This window comes from Tamandua tetradactyla, chromosome 12 (assembly GCF_023851605.1).
Source record: "Tamandua tetradactyla isolate mTamTet1 chromosome 12, mTamTet1.pri, whole genome shotgun sequence".
Classification (NCBI taxonomy): Eukaryota; Metazoa; Chordata; class Mammalia; order Pilosa; family Myrmecophagidae; genus Tamandua; species Tamandua tetradactyla.
The window spans coordinates 20,413,706-20,423,427 of NC_135338.1; the positions used below are offsets into that span (position 1 = coordinate 20,413,706).

At 47.0% G+C, this 9,722-nt stretch overlaps 1 pseudogene; it reads left to right on the forward strand.

Moving 5' to 3' along the window:
• Positions 1–781: 781 nt before the first annotated feature.
• Positions 782–2,068, forward strand: LOC143651254 (small nuclear ribonucleoprotein G pseudogene; annotated as a pseudogene).
• The last annotated feature ends 7,654 nt before the right edge of the window (positions 2,069–9,722 follow it).

Below are 9,722 nucleotides of genomic sequence, written 5' to 3' on the forward strand. Positions count from 1 at the left end.
CAAACCCAGGGAGTGGGCTCCAGGTCTGGTACCAGCCAACTGGCTGGGCTGCCTCTCACCCACTCTGCTGGGCCAGAGACCTCCATGTCGGGGGGGGTGCGGGGAACCCAGCCAGGCAATTAGGCAATTTCAGCTTCTCTGGGCCTCACATTTCCCATCTGTGAAATGATGCCCATTTCAGCCTCAAAATTCTAGGAGTCTCTGATTTCTGAGCAGTGACAGCTGTCCCAACCTGCCAGCTGGAGCTGGGAAGGCGGCCTGGTGACAAAGGTGCCAGGTTGGCCCCTCCATCCTCTGGGGCGATGACTTGTAAATAAAACTGGGCTTCCTCTTGGCAAGGAGGAGGACCATGCATTAAAAATAAACGGACATTTTAAAAGGTCAACTTATGTGTGAGACTAAAGCAAAAAATGTTTATTTGTTACAAAATTTATGTTTTGACTAGTGCATTTCCTAATATAACTTATGTAGATAGTTTGATTGAACATCATAAGTACTTGGAATCTCAGGTAGGACATGAGATTTTGTTGGTTTGTCCAGAGTGATGCCCTAATGAATCCCAGAGTGATTCAGTCAGTAAGTGGAAAAGTATTTGCAAAGCCTCCTTTGGGGAATAATGAGAATGGGGAGAAATTCAACTTCCCCAAGTTGAATTCTTGATATTCTCACAAGCAGTGTGGACAACCAAAGCTATAGGCTGAGCCCCCAGTCTTGGGGTTTGTTCATATGAAACTTAACCCCACAAAGGATAGGTCAAGTCTACTTAAAATTTAGGGAGAGGGCGGCCGCGAATACCCACTCGAGGCAGCATCGAACCTGCAGAGTAGGCGCCATGAGCAAAGCTCATCCGCCAGAGTTGAAAAAATTTATGGACAAGAAGTTATCGTTGAAGTTAACTGGTGGCAGACGTGTCCAAGGGATATTGCGAGGATTTGATCCCTTTATGAATCTCGTGATTGATGAATGTGTGGCGATGGCAGCTAGTGGACAACAGAACAATACTGGAATGGTGGTAATACGAGGAAATAGTATCATCATGTTAGAAGCCTTGCAACGAGTATAAGGAATGGTTGTGTTCAGCAGAGAAATCAATTGCTTCCACGTGTCCCCTCCCCAAAAGGCCTTTTTTTACTGTGATATAATAATTGGGTCTTGTACATTCTTAATATTAACATTTTTGTTAAACTTTTGTAATTGTCAAAAATGCTTTCTCAAGTGCTTTGAATATAAAATAGAATATTAGCTTTTATTCTGATTGTTTCTAACAGACTTTTCCTGATGCTTGTAATTTGAAACTGATTTCAAGATTTTCTGCATTAAAATGGAAAAATCTTATTAAATATGAAACATGGCAAAAAAAAAATTTAGGCCTAAGATTCACCCCCAAGAGAGCCTCTTTTGTAGCTCAGATGTGGCCTCTCCCTCCAGCCAACATGACGAGCAGTCTTACCACTCTCTCCCTCTCTGCATGGGACATGACTCCAGGGGTGTGGGCCTTCCTGGCAACGTGGGACAGAGATCCTGGAATGAGCTGAGACTCAGCATCAAGGGATTGAGGAAAACCCTAGAATGAGCTGAGACTTAACATCAAGGGATTGAGAGAACCTTCTCGACCAAAAGGGGGAAGAGTGAAATGAGACTAAATGACAATGGCTGAGAGATTTCAAACAGAGTCAAGAGGTTATCCTGGAGGTTATTCTTACACATTAAGTAGCTATCACCTTGTTATCCAAGATGTAATGGAGAGGCTGGAGGGAACTGCCTGAAAATGTAGAGCTGTGTTCTAGTAGCCATGTTTCTTGAGGATGATCGAACAATGATATGGCTTTCATAATGTGACTGTGTGGTTGTGAAAACCTTGTGTCTGATGCTCCTTTTATCTACTTTGTCAACAGATGAGTAGAACATATGGAATAAAAATAAATAATAGGGGAACAAATGTTAAAATAAATTTAGTTTGAAATGCTAGTGATCAATGAAAGCAAGGGGTAAGGGATATGGTATGTATAATCATTTTTTTTCTGTTATCATCTCATTTCTTTTCTGTTGTCTTTTTATTTCTTTTTCTGAGTTGATGCAAATGTTCTAAGAAATAATGAGTATGCAACTATGTGATGATATTAAGAATTACTGATTATATATGTAGAATGGAATGATATGTTAATGTTTTTGTTTGTTAATTTTTTTAATTAATAAAAATTTAAAAAAATAATAAATAAATAGACAAGAGGAAATGGCCACCTCTTTGGGGTCCCTGGTGGATATTCCAGGGGTCACAGTCCAGGGGTTAAAGGGAACATTGTTGCCAAAATGCTGGCACTGCCATCCCTCACCCAGGCCGGGAAAAATGCTGTGTCAGGAAAACTGTCCCAGAGACATGGGGGCAGGGCAGGAGGGTGGAGCCTGGCTCCTGGTTTTTTAATACCTGGCGAGAGGAGGGGGCTCATTAGGAAAACTGTAAAGGGGCAAGTCTATTTCACTGTGTCTCAGCCCAGCTAGGGGGGACTGTCTAGCCCCCCACACACACACATATGCACACCCCGGTGGGGTGCTGGTGAAGCAGCACCTGGGCTTAGCAGATCCAGGTGGGCCATCGAGGAGCACCTGGGCCCCTTAGGGCTTGGCACGTGTTGCCCTTTCCTCCTACAATGCTTTTCGGGCTCCAGCAGCTGAGATGTCATCCCAGAGGGGCTCCCAGTGCCGCCGGCCCCCCCCGCCCCCCAGGCCCCAGGCCTTCCCTTCGTCCTTCTCCATCTCAGCACCTGGCAGAGGAATTTGGTTTTGTTTTTCTGTCTCTTGCTCCTTGTCGGGCTCACTCCTGCCTCTCCTCCCCGAGGGCAGAGCCAGGTCTGACCTGCTCACTGTCAGTCCGGGGCCTGCCCAGCACCCCGACCTGTCCCACTCCTGTTCTGTCCCCCCTGAGCCTTGGGCAGACCCTCAAACCCCATGAGAAAGCCTCAGGTTTCTGCTCTGGCAGGGGGCAGTGGACCCCACCTCACAGACATTTTGCGTGGCTCCAGTGAGGGTGAGTGAGGCGCTGGGCAGAAGCCCTGGCCCAGAGCGGGTGCTGCTGCTTGGCCCTTCCCGGTGCGATCCAGGGGCTGGGGAGGTTCTGCCGCTGCCTGGCCACACTCTGGGAGGCAGTGGGCTGTGTGGGGGTGGCACACAAGGTGGAGCAAGGAGGGCCCAAATGGAGGGATGTGGGGTCTCCTCAGCTAAACTGGAGGGTCAGGAAAACTTCCTGAGTGTGCCATACATGTGGGCATGTGTATATACATGTGTGTATATAGGTATGTGCATGTGTGCGTGTATAGGTATGTGTGTGTGTGTGCACGTATATACATGTGCATATATAGGTACGTGTGTGTGCATGTATATAGGTATGCATGTATAGGTATGTGTGTGTGCAGGGGTGTGTATATGTATACATGTATAGGTATGTGCAAGTGTGCAACAGTGCATATACATGTGCATGTATAGGTATGTGTGTGTACATATGTGCACACATGGTTCGTGTGTGTGTGTGTAAAGCAGCCCAGGGTGGAGGCCCAGCTGGATATTCCCACAAGGACCCAATGACTCAGGAACGTCCTCTCTCCCATGTGTCAGGATCCTGGGAGCAGGTAAGCACAAATCTGAAAAGGAAGGCGGGTGAAGGTGGTTGTTCACCCGTGGGTGGGTGCCACGGGGGCAGGGCTTGACTCATCAGACTCCCACTGACTAGCCCTGTGGCTGTGCCTGGTTCCTTAACCACCCCCCACGCTGAGTTCAGTTTCCTATCTGTGAGACAGAGACAACAATACTGCAGAACTCCAAGAGCTGCGGGAGGATGACTGGAGACCACCAAGGAAAAGCACTGCCTCTTAACAGAGGAATTACCGCGGTGTTTGTGTACCCAAGTCAGATCCTCATCACACCCCAGGACCTGAGTCTACAGGTGCAGACTCCCCAAGTCTTGGCATCGAACCTGCGCTAGATTCTGTTAATATGCCCAGTGTATAGATATGTAGACTGAGGCACAAAGGAGGGAAGTTACTGGCCAAAGCCATGCAGCCAATGTTTTTGGGTTTGATCCCAGGCAGGGTGTCTCTGTCACCCCCTTGCTAGGTTCGCTGCTGAGATTAGCCCTACCCTACATCCAGAGATGCCAGTTGCTGGGCCAGGTATGGCCCAGGAAGGCCCATCCTCCCACTTCTCACCCATATCCCTAGTTTCATGCCTGAGGAAACTGAGGCCCTGGCAACTCCACGTCTAGACATGGAAAAGGCCGAGGATGTGTAGGAAAGGTGAGAACAAGCCAGGGCTCCTTTGCATTAACCCCTCCTGCCAAAAGGGCCCCAAGGGGCCTATTTCTAAAGGGAAAGTGGAAAAGGCCCAACCTCATCCAGCCATCCCTGCCGAGGGCAGCCGAGCCCACAGTCATCGTGTCCCGAGCAGAACTTCTTGCCATTCTCTGAACACTAGAACCTTCAGAAGCACAGAGACCATGCTGGGGCCCCCTCAAACCCCATAAGGCCACAGCCCTGGCTCGCTCCATCTCCAATTCCCCAGACTCTCATCTAGGGACTTGACAAAGCAAAGACAAATGCTCACAGGCCAATTGGCATTTGGCAACAGTGGAAAAAATGCCCCACACCCCATACCCCGCCCCCCAATTTTGCAGGAGACCCAAGGCTGTGGTCAGCACAGAGTATCTGGGCACAGCTCCCATTTGCAGCTCCCTTTAGGTTGTCTTAGCCCCAAAACTGCAGGAATCTGCCCTCAGCCCCACCCTGGGGAGCTGGTGTCCAGCCTCCGCAAGTACATTATTTTTTTGTATTTGTCTTTGCGCCGGCCTCTCCCACCGAGCCAGATCCACGGGGGGTCAGTTTCCCACATGCTGTCCCCCAAGGCCGGGCACCTGGTGGTGGCCCAATCGATGGATGAACCAGAGAGAGATGACCCTGCATCCACAACCCCACAGTGCCCTCATCACTGCAGAACAGCTCTGCTGCCCCTGCAGGCTCTGACTTCTCTGCCTTCCTTTCACCCGAGTGCCAGCAGTCAGCAAGAGCTTAGCCATGTGCCCCTGGCTCCTTCTGACCCCATCACCCGACTTCCCTTCTCTCCAGGGCCTTTGCCCTTTGCCTCCGCCCTCTCCACCACCCGTTCCCTCGGCCTCCCTCCCTGGACCCTTCTACCTGCTCAGGCCGCACGTCTTTGCTCTTTTAGAGGTAATGCGTCCTGTGTGCATTTGGCCTCTGGCTTTCTGGGGCCCAGATAAACAAAATTTATCATCTGACTGCCCTATTTTTCCCTTCTTCCTTTTTTTTTTCCTTAGGAATGAAGCAAGCACTTCTCTGCTATCCTCAGAAAGAGATTCAGACATGGAAGACCACAGGCAAAAATACATCCTTCTTCTTAGAAGGAAAAGGGTAACAGTAAAAATAAATAGCCATTAAAAAAAAAAAGCCCTGGGATTTGTGGAGGCCTTGGGCTCACAAACCATTTCACATCCATTTGCACCCGTATGACACACAGAGGAAGCAAGGCAGGTAGCACTGGCTCCATTTTAGAGATGGGGAAACTGAGGCTCCACAAATCAGGGCCACCATTCCTGGAGCCAGGATAAGTTCCTGGTGCCCTGGCTGGTGAAATGGCATTGTAAATGGTATGCATTCGCTGTGCTAATTTGTAAAATGTAAACATTAAAAATAAACAGCATGCAGGGGTGACCTTGCCTTAGCATTCCTTCATTTTTTAACACACAGTTGCTTCAGGGAGTGGAAGAGGTGGACCTTTTTCCATCTTGGGGTCTTGGGCCAGATGGCATGAGACAATGTATGTGGAAGCTGCAAACTGCTTTGTAAAAAAAAAAAAATCACAGCTTGCATTGTGCAGTCAAGGACCAGGGCACAGGGTACTGATTCTGTGAGGATCAGGTGGCTCCCAGCCTGGCCTGGCTCCTTTTAAGCTGGGATGAAAACAAACAAACAGAGGAGAATAGACCATTCTCCTCTCCAGTTGACACTCTTGCCCGCCCTCCCCATCTCAAAATCCAAGGATCCACAGCAGACTTAGGGGCCTCATAAAAGCCCTTTGATGAACATGGGGGCTGACTTGCCACTGGGGCTGATGGGAGAAACACTCCCCATAAATCTCGAATGCACTCAAAGGCTGCCTTACTGCTGGCTTCTCCACAGACCTCTGAGTTGCAGCCCGAAATCCACAGGAACCGTTTGTGTGGTTAGATCCCAAACTTCCAAGCCAGGAGGCTTCAGGGGAAGGTGGGACCTAAGGTGGTGGTGGTGGGGGATGGAAACCAAGGAGTGCGGTGGCAGGGTGCCCTCGGCTGCCTTTGGGGCAGGAAGCAATCCCCGTCCTCCAGCCCATAATAGTTGCAGCTGATGTTTAAAGGATGCCACACAGATGGTAGGTGACACCTTCACATCGTCATCTCCTTGGGCTCTTCCTAGAGATAGAAAACTAGGAGCTGATGTCCAGCTCCACAAGATGGGACACTGAGGCTGGGAATGGGATCCCCAAGTCACAGAGCTGGGAGGTGGTGAGCTGGATTGGCATCTGGGTGGCCTAACCCCTGTGCCGAGCTCTCACCCGCCCTGCTGTGGCCAGCCTCCCTGCTCCTTCCCAAATAAAGGTGTCCTTGTCCCTCCCTGGGTCCCGCCCGGGAGGCTGATGGTCAGGGCTTGCCTGCTGCCTGGGCATCCTGACTGTGCCCCCGCCGGCCACCCCGGCTTCCCTCACTCTCAGAAGCCTACACTCTCAGGAGTTGGAAAGGCCCAGTGGGCTGCGTCCCTGCCTCTGGCTGGCGGGTGGGCTGGGAAGACAATGGCCAGAGTCCCTCCAGCGCTTCCTCCCAGACACCGAGGCTGCTCCATGCCAGCAGCTGGCCTGCCGGCCCTGCTCTTTGATTTCTGCCATGGGTTGTTGGCCAGGGTCCCCCTTGATGTCTTACATTAAGCTGGGGTGGTGGGTTTTAAAAAACTTCTTAGTGATGTGTAACTTCCCCACGGAGAGGAGTGCATTAGCACAACTACAGAGACTAGGTTTTCACAAAGTGAACACGTGCGACCAGCACTGAGAAATAAGGCATGGCCAGCCTCCCAGAAAGCCCCCTGGTAACCCTTCCAGGCACCTCCCAGCCCCCAAGAGTAGCCACTAGAGCAGAAACTTCCAACACCAGATTGCTTTATTTAAAAAAAAACAAACAAAAAACCAAACAGCTTTATTGAGCAGAATTTAGATACCAGAAACCAGACAGTTCACCCATTGATAGTGGACAATCCACTGGCTTTTGGTATCTTCACAGAGTTGTGCAACCATCAGCACAATCACTTGTAGGACATTTTCATCACCCCAAAAAGACACATCACAAGCCTTCACTGTTACCCACTCCCTGCAAGCTCCCCTCGCCTCCCCAACCCCTGGCAACCACGAATTTATTTTCTGTCTCTGTAGATTTGCCTGTTCTGGGCCTTTCATATAAAGGAACTGCACACTGTGTGGCCCTTTGTGGTGCTTCTCTCACTCCCAGGCTGCTTTTAGGGTATATGGAAAGTGAAATAATCCAGACAGAAAAGGACAAATATTGTCTGATTCTACTGATATGAGGCATCTACACTAGGCAAATTCATAGAGACAGAGTGTAGATAAGAGGGTGCAGGGAGCCGTGGTGGGGGCAGAGGGAGGTGGAGATATTGCTTAATGGGTAGAAAGTCTTGTGTTTAGGGTGATGAAAAAAATTGGATTTTGAATGATAATGGCGCAGCATTGTAAATATAATTAAAGCCACTTTATTATATGGCACTTAAAAATGGTGAAAATAACACTTTTTAGGTTGTATATATACTTTAACACACATAAACTTATGTGTGTATGTTTAAACACATACACCACAATGAAATATTACTTCATACCCACTAGGATGTGATAATAAGTTGTGGAGAAACTAGAACCCATTTACATTGCTGATGGGCACATTAAATGGCACAGCTGTTGCCCCACTCCTCAAAAGTTAGACATGGAATTACTGTATGAATTAGTAATTCTACTCCTAGGTATATATCCAAGAAATGAAAACATATGTCCAACTGAAACTTGTACATGAGTGTTTTTAGCAGCAGTATTCATAACAGCCAAAAGGTAAAACAACCCAATGTTCACCAACATAATAGTTAAATAAATTGTGGTACATGCATACCTTTGTATATGCTTACAGTTATCCAGCTCTAAGAAGTAACTGTGTACTGACAACATGCCTCACCTTGGATGACTCAAAAACCTTATATAAAGTAAAAGAAGCTAGACAAAAAAGACCACACATTGTATGATTCCTTTTTTATGGAATTTCCAGAATAAGGAAACCCATAAATGCAGAAAGCAAATTAGAGGTTATCAGGGACTCAGAGTAGGGAAAAAGAGAAAGGATTTTTTAACAGGTGTAGGGTGTTTTTATGGAGTGATTGAAAAGTTTTGAAACTAGAGAGAGCCGTGGTTGCAAAACAGTGTAAGTACACTAAATACCACTGGAGTGTACATTTTAAAATGGTTAATTGTATGTTATGTGCATTTTCTCTCTACAAAAACAATAACAGGGGTGCATGGGTGGTTCAGCGGTATGATGCTCACCTTCCATGCAGGAGACCCAGGATCCATTCCTGGACCATGCACCCCAAAACAAACAAACAATTAACAGCAATTTTTGAAAACACTATTAGCGCTATTAAGCAAATTTGGCAAAGTTGCAGTGTAAAAGATCAACACAGACAAATTGTGTTTCTATATGCCAAGAACAATAAAAAAAAGAATTAAAGAACACAATTCCATTTATAATATGCCAAAATAAAAAAGTGCCTAGGAATAAATTTAACCAAGGAAGTGAAATACCTGTACATTGAGCACTAAAAAACATTGCTGAATAAAAGGAAAACTAAACAGTGAAAAGACATTCTATGTTCATAAATTGGAATATTTAAAGTTATTAACATGGCAATACTTCACAAAGCAATCTACACATTCAGCACAACCCCTATCAAAATTCCAGTGGCCTTTTTTAAGAAATAGAAAAGTCATTTCTCAAATCATATGGATCTTCCAAGTGGGAGCCGGGAGGGCTGTCAGAACAGTCTTAAAAAAGTAAAATAAAGTTAGAAAACTCATACTTTCCAGTTTCAAAACTTACTACAAATCTAGAGTAATCAAAATGCTGTGGTTCTGGCGGGCCGCGGTAGCTCAGCGGGCAAGAGTGCTTGCCTGCCGTGCCGGAGGACCCCGGTTCGATTCCCGGCCCCAGCCCATGTAAAAAACAAACAAACAAACAAAATATAATAAAACAAGAAAATGTTTAAAAATGTTTCCCTTTCTTCCTCCCTTCCTTCCTTCCATCCTTCCTTCCTTCTCTGTCTTTCCTTCCTTTCCTCCCTCTCTCTAAAAAAAAAAAAAAAAAAAAAAAAAAAAAAAAAAAAAAAATGCTGTGGTTCTTAAATATGTCCAACTAGGGAAAATAATGCATTGACAAAGAACTGAAGGATATTAGAACCCTGAAGAAATGAAGTGATAGGCATTATAAAAAGGAAATAGCTTCTGGGAAAATGGCAGAATAAGAGAGGCTGAGTTCACCCCTGCTGTGTGGAACAAGTACAGAAGTGACAGGAAAATGACCAGGACAGCAGTTTCAGGGTGCAAGTGACCAGAGAGGGGCCCCTGGATGAAAAAGCGGAGGA